The sequence below is a fragment of the Tuber melanosporum genome, assembly GCF_000151645.1.
Source record: "Tuber melanosporum whole genome shotgun sequence assembly, scaffold_7, strain Mel28".
In the NCBI taxonomy this organism is placed as follows: domain Eukaryota; kingdom Fungi; phylum Ascomycota; class Pezizomycetes; order Pezizales; family Tuberaceae; genus Tuber; species Tuber melanosporum.
In genome coordinates, this window is record NW_003299117.1 from 15831 (window position 1) to 30296 (window position 14466).

A 14466-nucleotide genomic window follows, 5' to 3' on the forward strand; every position below is an offset into this window, starting at 1 on the left:
GGGCCACAGGGTCTCGGCCGTTATTCGCAAAGTGAAGCAAATACGCTACTGATTTAAAGCTATAGAATAGAAAGGCCAAGAAAGTGTAGATAGGGGATGAGAAAAGGTTCATTGATCTCGTTTGCATATTGGTGGGCATTTAAGCCTAATGTATTGTGCTTCAAGGTTCACTCATCCGGTGTCTACTTCCTAACCTGAATCGAAGGTGTACAACTTTTATATATATTAGTAGCCTAGCAGCCAATACTAATATGATTAGAGTGGAAGGTTGGAGCTAAATTTACATCTAGCTACTCTTCACCAGCTCAGATTCGAATTTACTGACCTGGCTGATAAGTTTTATATTCTACCTTGCATTTATGTAGACAAACTATCTTTCTCCATTGATAGAGCTTCCAACCAGTGCACCAAGAATACCAAATCTTCCTCCTAATCTTCTGAAACCTATTAAGAAAAGGCTTTTTATAAGGAATATACATGTCACAAACCGGATTGTGACAAGGCAGATTGATATGGTGGAACAAAGGTTTTCACATGACTGTAACGATCCCTCCTTGGATAGTTAGTTCTTGGTGACAGGAAACGATACTTCTCTTCTCCTTCTATTGCTTTCCTTAGTCTTACGATAGCACTAGGCCTCTGCCTACGTTACCGATAGTACAAGACCTTTGTCTTCTATTGGGAACACCTATCGTAAGATTTCTCTAACTCTTCTTCGTGACAAACTTTCCTTGGTATAACGATAACGTTGCAATAAAGATAAAGATCGTAATGTGTTTTATATTCGTTAAAGTAATAAGTAGGAAAAGTACTTAGAACAAAGCGTGAAGAACCTATCCTCCTTGGCCGCATCGGCCTCCTTATATAGTGTTCTTCCTACCCGTAGTCATGTGACCCAAAGTGGTCACATGTGCGAAACCAAATCATAACAAACTAGTCATGTGACAAAAATGGTCACATGCTCAAAGCCCATGACCTCATAGTGATGTCATGTGCAAAAACTCATAAACCAATCATAACACAATAAACAAATCATATGACTCGACTGAGTCATATGTGTGAAACCCATGATCTCATAACGAGGTCATGTGTGAAACATAAATCATATGCACAAGGCTTACCTGCAAGGCACATTCGCAAGGCATGCTCGTCAGGCGCACGTTCCATGACTCATATTTGAGTCATATGCGAAAGCATTACAAATCCCACACATAATAAATTTTATGACTTGAATGAGTCATATGTGTGAAACAATAACATACCGGTGACTCATAACCATGTGTTACGTGAAAACCTTTTCCTCACTAAGCCATATTCATGACATTAGCTCCTCTCCCCCTAAGCTTGGGTCCCATCAGGCTCTTTCCCCAAGCTTCACTAGTTCCCGTCCTGCCGAGTGCATTGACCTCCGAAGCCTATTGAGCTTGTCATCCGCTTCCCTCCATCTTACCCTTGCCGTTTCCAAGGTGAGATTTGCCATCTCGATCATGTGCCTCTGAACATTATTCAGCTGTTGTAGCTTTGCGATCATTTTGTCGTTTGCCAAAATTGTGGCTTCGGCCTGACCAAGTTGTTCCTGAAGTCCTCAGATTTGCCTGTGTAGGCTCCTGGCATCCTGTTCCGTTTCCGTCGATGAGCTTTGGGCTCCCTCCTCTCTGGGCCTCATCCTTGAGATCCTAGCTCTCTGCCTTACCATGATATCTTTTTCTTCCAACTCTTTCTTTATCCCATCCTTTTGCGGATAGTATCCCGCAGAGATTTTCTTCATCCTGTGCATCTTGCATGTATTGTTGTTAGCACTGTTTCCAGTACTTTAGGGCATGGTCCGGGTGTGGACCGAACTTTTTGTATTCTCTTGGGAACCATCCCTAGCCTTCCTTATCTCTGTAGTGTATAGGACATCCATCATCGTAGCATACAGTCTATAACATGGCATTATACTGTGCTTGTTTTTCTCTTTCCCAGAGTTCTTCATCGGTAAGTCCCATGAATGAGTATTTGGGGCTGGTCGGTATTGTTTGGTAGGGGCTATCGCCCCAGCCCTCATGTTGTTATAATAGTACAGGAGCCTTTTCCTTACCTTTGTCTTGGTTGAATGTGATTGTTACCTGCGCCGAGCTTGCCTGGGTATCAATAGTTGAAGGTTGAGATGGAATCTTGCACATGTTCGAAGTTGTGTGCAAAGTAGCAAGTTTTATCGTATTCAAGCGAATATCCAGTCCACTTGGCTCGGTATTGGAGGTGACTGTTGAAGAAGTGAGAATCGACAATTTCGTTGAGCTGGTATTCTGGTTCTCCGTCGAGTTCGATCAGAGGAGGAGGAATAATTGTTTGTAAGGGAAACCTGTTGTTGTTGTGTAATTTGAGGAGTGAGATGTAGAATGTATTGTGTATTCGCATTGAGAGCGGAAGGTTGAATTTATAAGCTTGGCTGCCCACCCTTTCCAGTATCCTGAATGGTCCAATTTTCTTGTAGTCCAATTTCTTTGATGGTCGTGTCGTATAGATATTGCGTGGTATTAGCCATACCATATCTCCCAGTAGTATGTTCGGATCCGGTCTTCGTTGCTTATCGTATTGTTCTTTTTGCCTTTGTTGTTCTTGACTTATTTTGTATTGTAATGTCTTGTGTAGTTTTCCCATATCTGTTTTGTCTAGTAATATTTTATTAATAGTATGATATGTGGTCTGACTTTGTGGATGTTGTCTGTAATTTGTGAAGAAGGGCGTCGTGCCGATTGTTTCTTGCTTTCCATTGTTGTACGTGAATTTGGCCATTAATAGCAGTTTGTACCAATCATCTTGTTGGTAATTGACGTAGGCCCGTAAATATTGTTCGAGTATCGCGTTTACCCCTTCCGTTTGTCCATCCGCGTGCGGGTGAAATACTTGACTCAGCCTGTTTTGTATCCCCATTTCTCCGGTTACTGTTTTCCATAGTCCTGATGGGAATAGTCTTTTTCGGTAGGTAATGATATTCTTTGGGAGGCCATGAAGTCGGAAGACTTCTTGGAAGAATGTTTGTATAAAATTCCTCATGTCGATATCCCTTCTGACTGGAATGAAAGGACTTATTTTGGTCAGACGATCCACCATGACCAGGACACTATCGCAATTTTCTGATGTCGGTAGGTCCATGATGAAATCTATAGTAATTGTTTCCCATGGTCATTTGGGAACTTCGTTCAATTTCAGTAATCCATATGGTGCGTGTTTTGTAACCGGTACAGGTACTCGGTTATTGGTTTTGTTTCAAGTATCGCTTTGATACTTGGTTTGTTTTAAGTATCGTTTGATACTTGGTTTTGTTTTATGTTTTGTTTCAAGTATCGCTTTGATACTTGGTTTGTTTTAAGTATCGTTTGATACTTGGTTTTGTTTTATGTTTTGTTTTAAGTGTCGCTTTGATACTTAAGAAGTTTTACCAAAGTGTATCACTTGATACCTTTGATTAGTTTCGTTCATGCTAGACATGAACAGATTTGTGTATTTAAAGACCGCCTGTTTCTACGATAGAAAAGGCAGACTTCGACAGACAGTATTTCAATATACTTGGTTGAACGGTTACTTCTTTGTTCCCCAGTACACCCTTGAAGCCTCCTTTAGTTCTCAGCTCTCGTCTCATCTCTGGAAGAGCAGGCCACCTGCCAACTATCGTACCTATTACCGATAACGTGATTAGCACCTTGCGAACACGTTACATTGTTTTAACCTCAGCAAGTGGTTAAGAACCTGTCCCCGGATTTAGGCCTGATCAACCTATCGATATCCACCTCAGAACGCTAGCGGAGAGAAGCGGCAGAATCACAGCACGTTCGGCTTCATCTCAAATCCAAGATAGAGTCTTTGACGACCAGGAGTGGGAAGCAAATCCCACGGCAAGACCTTACAAGGAAGAAACAACCCCAGCGCTCTGCTAAAGAGCCGGGCAATCCTGCAAACACGGAAGATACACAACCTCCAGGAGAATTCCCTTCTACTCCAGCAAAGAAGCCTTCCTTTGAACCTGCAAACGACCCCGAATCTAGTAGCGAATCAGATATGGCTCGCACAGGAGGAGGGCCTTCTGGAGGAGGGAAATCTCGGGCAAGGCCTGAAGAAGAGGAGGTACCCGCAGCATTTGAACCCCCTAAGTTTAAACTCCACCTCTCAGCGAAGTTCACAGGCGAAGGGAAAGACCTCAAACCGGAAGCCTTTGAACGATGGGTAACAGAACTCTCACACTTCCTACTCTTACAAGGAAAAGATGTGGAAGACCCTACAACCGGACTTATCATTGGATCATTTTGTGAAGGAAAGGCAACTGACGCATACCACCAATGCTATAAGGATTTCGGCGGGAATGTAAGATTAAGAGGATCTACAGTTCTCGATTACCTGAAAGGACGATTCCAATCCTCTATAACCAACGACCTCCTATACAACAAATTCAACCAGCTCCAGCAAGTTAACGGAACGCATGTCAAGCGAATCACCGATGTGGCTACGGACCTAATAATGTATAAGGACCGAATGGAGAGAGGAAGTATCTCCAAATACATCCTGAAGCGACGATTCTACGACACCATGCACCCTACCCTCCGGCGAGAAGTAGAACCACTCGAGGAAGATGGCGATGATATTGCAGTAATAATTGCAAGAGCAGAACGAAAGGACACCATTCTCCATGAGACCAAGGCCTACAAAACACAGACATCTTCTAATAGGAACAGCCAGCCACGGCACAAAGCCTCCAGCAATTCTGAAGACGATACCCCACGGATTTTCAAGAAGAAAACAAAATCCTCCAAAGAATCGAGACGGCAAAAAGGAGAATGTTTTGAATGTGGAAAAACAGGGCACATGGCAAAGAACTGTCCTACAAAGAAAGGAAAAGGAAAGACAATTAAGCAAGAAGTGTCGGCCAACAATGTTGAAAGCGATAACACCCAATCCAGTGAATATGAAGAGATCCATATCGGATATATCGATGTGGAATGCAATAGTGTTTGACCTCTGGCTACATTCAAAGCACACACCGCTTTAGAAGGTACTATCCTGATCAATGGCAAAATGGCACGACGTCCTATGTGACACTGGCGCAATCGGAAGAGACATGATCAGTAATGCCTTTGTCTCAGTCCATGGACTCCTCACTTGAGACCTTAACCAACCCATACCAGTCAATATGGCAGTAAAAGGATCACGATCCACAAGCCATAAAATTTGTAGTGCGACCATTCGACTTGGTTCTGCAATACTACCCCCCCAGGAAATGCTGGTTGGAAACCTAGCCAAATACGATGCCCTAATAGGCATGCCATTCCTAAATCGCCACAAAGCTATAATCAGGTGTGGGGAATCAACTATCGATTTCCCAGAGCAGAAGGTTAGAGTCTCATGCAAGCCAACAAGCGGAGAATACCGAGCCGCAGTCTGTGAAGCGACTGCCCTTCGACTATTGGATGAGTACTGTGACGTTTTCCCTGACCAAATACCCGAAGAACTACCACCTATGAGAGAGGTGAACTACCACATCCGCCTCCGAGACCCCTCCAATCTCAAGAACCAACCCACCTATTCTATTCCTGACGCATACAAAAGCCCACTTTGTGACTGGATCAACCAACAACAAAGAAGAGGAGTCATCTACCGGCAGAAGCCCCAGGTGCCGCTCCTATGTTTGTTCAACCAAAAGCAGATGGCAAAAGAATCCGCCCCTTGGTTGATCTCAAGCTACGGAATGAAAACACGGTTATGGACAGCTCCGCTATCCCCAACCAAACTCAGATCCTAAATGTAGTTGGACGGGCTAGATTCCGAAGTAAGATTGATCTAAGCGATGCCTACTTCCAAACAAGGTTAGATCCAGAAAGCGAACGCTACAACAGTTTCAAAACACCCTTCGGAAGTTTCATTAGCCGAGTTATGTTACAAGGTGACATGAATGCGCCCGCCACCTTTATGCGAATTATGGAAAACCTCCTGAGCGAATACCTCCACCATTTTGTTTGGGTTTACATTGATGATATTCTCATCTTCTCGAACACCGAAATAGAACATGCCTACCATATAGGACTGGTTTGCACCAAACTAAGGGAAGCTAAATTCTACGCTAGCAGAAACAAGTCATTTCTGTTTGCCGATAAACTCGATATCCTAGGACATGTCATAAATGATGAAGGAATACACGCAGCCCCTGGAAAAATAGCCTGTTTAACGGAATGGTCAACACCCGGGAATCAAAAAGAACTCATGCGATTCCTAGGACTAGTCAACTATATTGCCCAGTTCCTACCACACCATGCCACTGTGACAGCGCCGCTCACAGACCTCACCGGCAATGCAGAATTTGTCTGGACCCACACTCATGACCAAGCCTTTACCAACATCAAGGAATTGATTAAAAACGCCAACGTTCATTCAGACCGTATCGAGAGGCTATATGTAAACCAGAACCAATATGGCTGATTACTGATGCATCAGATATTGGAGTTAGAGCATGGGTTGGGCAAGGGGCCTACCATGAAACGGCAAGACCGGCGGCATTACACAGCAGGAAGTTTACTAACTCACAGATGAACTATGGAACAACAGACAAGGAAGCCCTTGCTGTGATTGATGCTCTCGCCGCTTTCAACCACATCCTGATGGGCAATACCTTCACTATTGTTACTGACCACCAACCCCTCACCAATCTAAAAACAGAAAAGATACCCGGAAGGAGAAGAACAAGATGGATAGGTGAAATCAGCAAATACGATGCAAAAATCATTTATACCCCTGGAAGAACGAACTATTTAGCTGATGCTCTCTCCCACCTATATGAGAATCAAGACATCGCAGACCTCCCTCTTGTTCACGACCACAAAAGACAAAGCGAGGACAGCCCTGACGACACCTCCTATGAACAAGAACCATCGATGGCTACCGCCAGCTCTGCCGTTCCCTCCAATCCTTTCTCTTACACCATGTACAGTGCTGCCGGAACAGAACAAGGAAAGAACATTGATGAAGAATGGAAAGACAATTGCACGCTCTGCAGCACACCTCCTCACCAACTTGAACAAAGCAGACTCCACTGGTCCCACTGTTACCACGACACCTGTCCTTTTCACCAGACTGAGATTAAGTTCGGAAACAGATACCAGCGACCATACCATATGCCTGCTGACGATTCCAAAAACACCAGCTTCGACACCGCAGAAGGAGAAGAAGAGATGACTGATCGAAATGAGTCAACCCAATATCCTCATGTCCTTAACCCTGCTCCAACACCATACCAAGGTCTTGAAGAACTCGAACAAGCAGCAGCCTACGTGGATGCAATATCCTATTTACACCCCCCACAGTCAGTCCTGCCATCCTCTCCTCCCTTAATCGATTCACGACCACTATATGGTGGACCCTTACTAGTATACAACAATGAAACCATTGTCTCGGTCATACCCCCTACTATTCCTGAGCATCGGCGTCAACTCTACGAAACCTTCGAGGAAGAGGAAGCCCCTATCTAACCAACAAGAGGATCTCTAATCGAGGATGAACGAGATGTTAGATCAACCACATAAGAATTAACCTCCTCTTTCCGAAGCCAAATGATAGCAGGATATCGCCATGACCCGATTTACTTAAAAGCCATGGATAGCTCCAGGCATGGAGACCTTGCCCCCTACAACATATCCAACGGAATGGTCTTTACCAGCACCCGTTACGGTGAACATTGCCTATACATACCAAAAGGTCATATGTTCAACGGAATGAAGATTAGAGAATATGTCATATCCGAGATTCACAACAAAGGACACCACAGTGCGGACCGCAACCTTCAATATGCTTCAGAATATGTTTACTGGCCTGAGATGCGCAAAGATTTCCGCGATTTCGTCAAACAATGTGAACTCTGCCAGGCAAACAAGGAGCGAACACAACTTCCTGAAGGAAAGGCACAGACCCTCCAACTACCATGTGAAATATTCGAATCATATGCCATCGATTTCGCAGGACCATTCAACAAATCCGCTGGACTTGACACCATCTTGGTCGCTGTGGACCGATTCTCTGGATACACATGGCTCATACCAATGAAGCTTACTGATTCCTCCAAAGACACCTGGAATAACCTCCAACAATACCTGTTTACCCCCCATGGGTACCCCTTATCTATTGTCAGTGATGCTGATCCCCGCTTTACCGCCAGATTCTGGAAGCAAACCTTGACCTCTCTCGGAATAAACCACATTATGGCTGCCCCTGGACATCATGAGACAAATGGCCAAGCAGAAAGAAAAATCCGCGAAGTTAAGACCGGAATTAGGAATATGATCAATGAACGACAAAACAATTGGGAACCAGCCCTTGTTGAGCTCACTGCATATATCAGCGCCGGATTTTCAGATACCTTGGGGATGTCACCATACAAGGCAGTCTTTGGCCGTCAATACCCCCTCCTACCTACAACACAATTTAAGAACTCCTCAGTCCCTGCCTCTGATGACCATCTAAACCGCCACCAAGCAATTCGGAATGATGCCTTCTAAGCTGTTAAGGCTGCCCGATTCCGAAGCACCACTACTGCCCAGAAACGACGACGCAAACATGTCCCAATTCTACCAGGAGATATGCTCATAGTTCATGGTAACATGTTCATTACCAATATCGGACGCTGTAAGAAACTGCAACCCCCAACGATACAGTCGAGACCGCGGACCCTTCAAAGTCATATCCTTTGACGAGCATACAGAGAACTACACTGTCCAGATGGATGGACGCATGTACCGCCGCAATACTGCAGTCTTTCACGCCTCAGCTGTCAAGCGATTCCATCCAAATGATGACCCTAACTTCCCTGGAAGAACCCACTCCCGACCCGAACCTATCATCATTGAGAAGAAAGATGAATGGGAAGTTGAAGAAATCCGAGACCACCGCCTTTGGCATGGAAATGATCAATTCTTAGTCAAATGGAAGGGATATCCAACGAGCGAAAACAGTTGGGAACCACTGGAAGGACTAGAGCACGCTATGGATATAGTGAACGAATGGTGGAAAGACTAACATTGCCAAACGAATCCCTCCCCCCAACAATCAATTATATCACCATGTGCTGGACACCTACAATGCCAGAAACTGAGCGATGGCATGCAGAACTCGAAGCTAGAGATGGATTTTGGGCACCATACTTTGAGTCGGAGTTCGAAAGCAGCGATGAGGAAAATCAAGCTATGGAGCAGGCCCTCGACAACTTTATCTAGTCACCAATCACCATCCAAATACCATAACGATGTCAAACTATGTGGAGCTCAATGTGTGGCAGTGACAACAGGTTGTTGGACTGTTGTTGAACCGCGATGCTATCCAACTTGAAGACTATTTCGAAATCCTCTGGATTGAATACTGTCCTGATTGTGATCATGCTTGGGTTGATGTACAGCATGAATCTGGTATTCGTGACTACTGTGATTTAGATTTCTTCGAGTCTAAGTGTTTCCTTAGAGTTTCCTCCTGCCCCTGGTGTGATACTTATGATGACGAATTTCTTGCGGAAACTGAAGCCATGAGTTTCTCGGAATCCGCTTTTGATGATTATTAGGTTTGGTTTGTTTAAACAGTTGTTTTGTTTTGGGGAATGTAACTGGTACGGGTACTCGGTTATTGGTTTTGTTTCAAGTATCGCTTTGATACTTGGTTTGTTTTAAGTATCGTTTGATACTTGGTTTTGTTTTATGTTTTGTTTCAAGTATCGCTTTGATACTTGGTTTGTTTTAAGTATCGTTTGATACTTGGTTTTGTTTTATGTTTTGTTTCAAGTATCGCTTTGATACTTGGTTTGTTTTAAGTATCGTTTGATACTTGGTTTTGTTTTATGTTTTGTTTCAAGTATCACTTTGATACTTGGTTTGTTTTAAGTATCGTTTGATACTTGGTTTTGTTTTATGTTTTGTTTTAAGTATCGCTTTAATACTTAAGAAGTTTTACCAAAGTGTATCGCTTGATACCTTTGATTAGTTTCGTTCATGCTAGACATGAACAGATTTGTGTATTTAAAGACCGCCTGTTTCTACGATAGAAAAGGCAGACTTCGACAGACAGTATTTCAATATACTTGGTTGAACGGTTACTTCTTCGTTCCCCAGTACACCCTCGAAGCCTCCTTTAGTTCTCAGCTCTCGCCTCATCTCTGGAAGAGCAGGCCACCTGCCAACTATCGTACCTATTACCGATAACGTGATTAGCATCTTGCGAACACGTTACATGTTTAGCCATTTTCATCCTTTGGCATATGTCAAAGTTTTTGACATATCGTTGGACATCTTCGCGTAGTCCTGGCCAATAGAATGACCTTGTGATGAATTCTGTGGTTTTAACCATTTCTCCATGTACTGCCATTCAGATATCGTGGTGTTGTCGTATGATGTCTGTTCTTATCTCTTTCCTTTGGGGAATCTATTGTTTTCCATCGTACCACATGTTTCCATCCTCCCATTGGCATAAACCCAGAGCAATTCCTTTCATCTCCTTTTTTTCTTCCTTCAATGCTTCTCTTATTGTGTAACATGTTCGCTAGGTGCTAATCACGTTATCGGTAATGAATACAATAGTTGACAGGTGGCCTACTCTTCCGGAGAGGAGGCGAGAGCTGTGAACTAAAGCAGGCTTCGAGGGTGTACTGAGGAACAAAGAAGTAACTGTTCAACCAAGTATATTGAAATACTGTCTGTCGAAGTCTGCCTTTTCTATCGTAGAAACAGGCGGTCTTTAAATACACAAATCTGTTCATGTCTAGCATGAACGAAACTAATCAAAGGTATCAATTGATACACTTTGGTGAAACTAATTAAGTATCAAAGCGATACTTAAAACAAAATATAAAACAAAACCAAGTATCAGACGATACTTAAAACAAACCAAGTATCAAAGTGATACTTAAAACAAAACATAAAACAAAACCAATAACCGAGTACCCGTACCGGTTACATTCCCCAAAACAAAACAACTGTTTAAACAAACAAAAACCTAATAATCATCAAAAGCGGAGTCCGAGAAACTAAAAGCTTCAGTTTCTGCTAAGAACTGTTCATCATAAGTGTCACACCAGGGACAGGAAGAAATCCTAAGAAAACACTTAGACTCAAAGAAATGTAAGTCACAGTAGTCATGAATACCAGATTCGCGTTGTACATCAACCCAAGCATGGTCGCAATCTGGACAGTAATCTATCCAGAGGACTTCAAAGTAGTCTTCATGTTGGATAGCATTGCGGTTCAACAACAGTCTAACAATCTGTTGTCGCTGCCTCACATTAAGTTCCACATAGTTTGACATCGTTATGGTATTCGGATGGTGATTGGTGACTAGATAAGGTTGTCAAGAGCCTGCTCCATAGCTTGATTTTCCTCATCGCTGCTTTCGAATTCCGACTCAAAGTATGGTGTCCAAAATCCATCTCTAGCTTCCAGTTCTGCATGCCATCGCTCAGTTTCTTGCATCGTAGGTGTCCAGCACATAGTGATATAATTGATTGTTGAGGGGAGGGATTCGTTTGGCATGTTATCTTTCCACCAATCATTCACCATACCCATAGTGTGCTCTAGTCTTTCTAGCGGTTCCCAGCTGTTTTCGCTTGTTGGATATCTTTTCCAGTTGACTAGGAACTTATCATTTCCATGCCAAAGGCGATGGTCTCTGATTTCTTCAACTTCCCATTCATCTTTCTTGTCGATGATGATAGGTGCAGGTCGAGAGTGGGTTCTTCCAGGGAACTTGGCGTCATCATTCGGGTGGAATCGCTTGACAGCAGAGGCATGGAAGACTGCGGCGTTGTGGTGGTACATGCGTCCATCCATTTGGACAGTATAGTTTTCTGTATGCTTGTTAAAAGATAAGACTTTGAAAGGTCCTCGCTATCGGGGTTGTAATTTCTTGCTGCATCCAACATTGATAATGAACATGTTTCCATGTACCATGAGCATATCACCTGGCAGAATAGGGACATGTTTGCGTCGTCGCTTCTGAGCAGTGGTGGTACTTCGGAATCGGGCAGCTTTAACAGCTTGGAAGGCATCATTCCGAATTGCTTGATGGCAGTTTAGGTGGTCATCGGAGGCAGGGACTGAGGAGTTCTTAAATAGTGTTGTAGGTAGGAGGGGGTATTGGCGGCCAAAGACTGCCTTGTATGGTGACATTCCCAAGGTATCTGAAAATCCGGCATTGATATATGCGGCGAGCTCAACAAGAGCTGGTTCCCAGTTGGTTTGTCATTCATTGATCATGTTCCTAATTCTGGTCTTGACTTCGCGAATCTTTCATTCTGCTTGGCCATTAGTCTCATGATGTCCAGGGGCAGCTATAATGTGGTTGATTCTGAGGGAGGTCAATGTTTGCTTCCAGAATCTGGCGGTGAAATGGGGATCAGCATCACTGACAATAGATAAGGGGTATCCATGGGGTGTGAATAGGTATCGTTGGAGGTTGTTCCAGGTGTCTTTAGAGGAATCGGTAACCTTCGTTGGTATGAGCCATGTGTATCCAGAAAATCGATCCACGGCTACCAAGATGGTCTCATATCCTGCGGATTTGTTGAATGGTCCAGCGAAATCGATGGCATAGGATTCAAAAATTTCACATGGTAGTTGGAGGGTCTGCGCTTTCCCTTCAGGGAGTTGTGTTCGCTCCTTATTTGCCTGGCAGAGTTCGCATTGTTTGGCGAAGTCGCGGAAGTCCTTTCGCATTTCAGGCCAGTAAACATATTCTGAGGCATATCGGAGGTTGCGGTCCGCACTGTGGTGTTCTTTGTTGTGAATCTCGGTGATGACATATTCTCTAATAGTCATTCCATTGAACATATGGCCTTTCAGGATGTATAGGCAATGTTCACCATAATGGGTGCTGGTATAGATCATTCCATTGGATATGTTGTAGGGGACAAGGTCTCCATGCCTAGAGCTATCTATAGCTTTGAAGTAGATCGGATCATGGCGATATCCTGCTATCATTTGGCTCCGAAAAGAGGAGGTTAATTCTTCTGTAGTTGATCTAACATCTCGTTCATCCTCAAGGAGAGATCCTCTTGTTGGTTCGATTGGGGCTTCCTCTTCCTTAAAGGTTTCATAGAGTTGTCGGCGATGCTCGGGAATTGTAGGGGATATGACAGAAACAATGGTTTCATTGTTGTATACTGGTAAGAGTCCACCGTATAGTGGTCGTGAGTCGATCAAAGGAGGAGAGGATGGCGGGGCTGACTGCGGAGGGTGTTGGTAAGCTATTGCATCCACGTAGGCTACTGCTTGTTTGAGGTCTTCAAGACCTTGGTGTCATGTTAGAACAGAATTAAAGGTATGGGGAGGTTAGGTCAGTTCATCTTCATCGATCATCTCTTCTGCTCCTTCTGCGGTGTAGAAGCTGGTGTTTTTGGGATCGTCAGCAGACATATAGTATGGTCGCTGGTATCTGTTTCCGAACTTAATCTCAGTCTGGTGGAAAGAGCAGGTGTCATGATAACAGTGGGACCAGTGGAGTCTGCTTTGTTCAAGCTCGTGAGGAGGTGTACTGCGGAGAGTACAATTGTCTTTCCATTCGTCATCAATGTCTTTTCCTCGTTCAGTTCCGGCAGCTCTGTACATGGTGTAAGAGAAAGGATTGGAGGGAGCGTCTGAACTGGCGGTAGCCATCAAAGGTTCTTGTTCATAGGAGGTGTCATCAGGAATGTCTTCGCTTTGTCTTGTGTGGTCATGAACGAGAGGAGGATCTGCAAGGTCTTGATTCTCATATAGGTGGGAGAGAGCATCAGCTAAATAGTTCGTTCTTCCAGGGGTAGAGATGATTTTTGCATCATATTTGCTGATCTCGCCTATCCATCTTGTTCTTCTCCTTCCAGGTATTCTTTCTGTTTTAAGATTAGTGAGAGGTTGGTGGTCGGTAACAATGGTGAAGGTATTGCCCATCAGGATGTGGTTGAAAGTGGCGAGAGCATCAATCACAGCAAGGGCTTCTTTGTCTGTTGTTCCATAGTTCATCTGTGAATTATTGAACTTCCTGCTGTGTAGTGCGGCCGGTCTTGCCATTTCATGGGAGGCTCCTTGTCCAACCCATACTCCAACTCCAATATCTGATACATCAGTAATCAACCATATCAGTTCTGGCTTGCTGTAGTCGATAGGTTGTATAACGTTGGCATTTTTTATCAATTCTTTGATGTTGGTAAAGCCTTGGTCATGAGTGTGGGTCCAGACAAATTCTGCATTGCCGGTAAGGTCTGTGAGCTGAGCTGTTATAGTGGCGTGATGTGGTAGGAATTGGGAGATATAGTTAACTAAGCCTAGGAATTGCATGAGTTCCTTTTGATTTCGGGGTGTTGTCCATTCTGTTAGGACAGGATATTTTTCCAGGGGCTGCATGTATTCCTTCATCATCTATCACATGTCCTAGGATATCAAGCTTATCGGCAAATAGAATTGATTTCTTTCTGCTAGCGTAGAATTTAGCTTC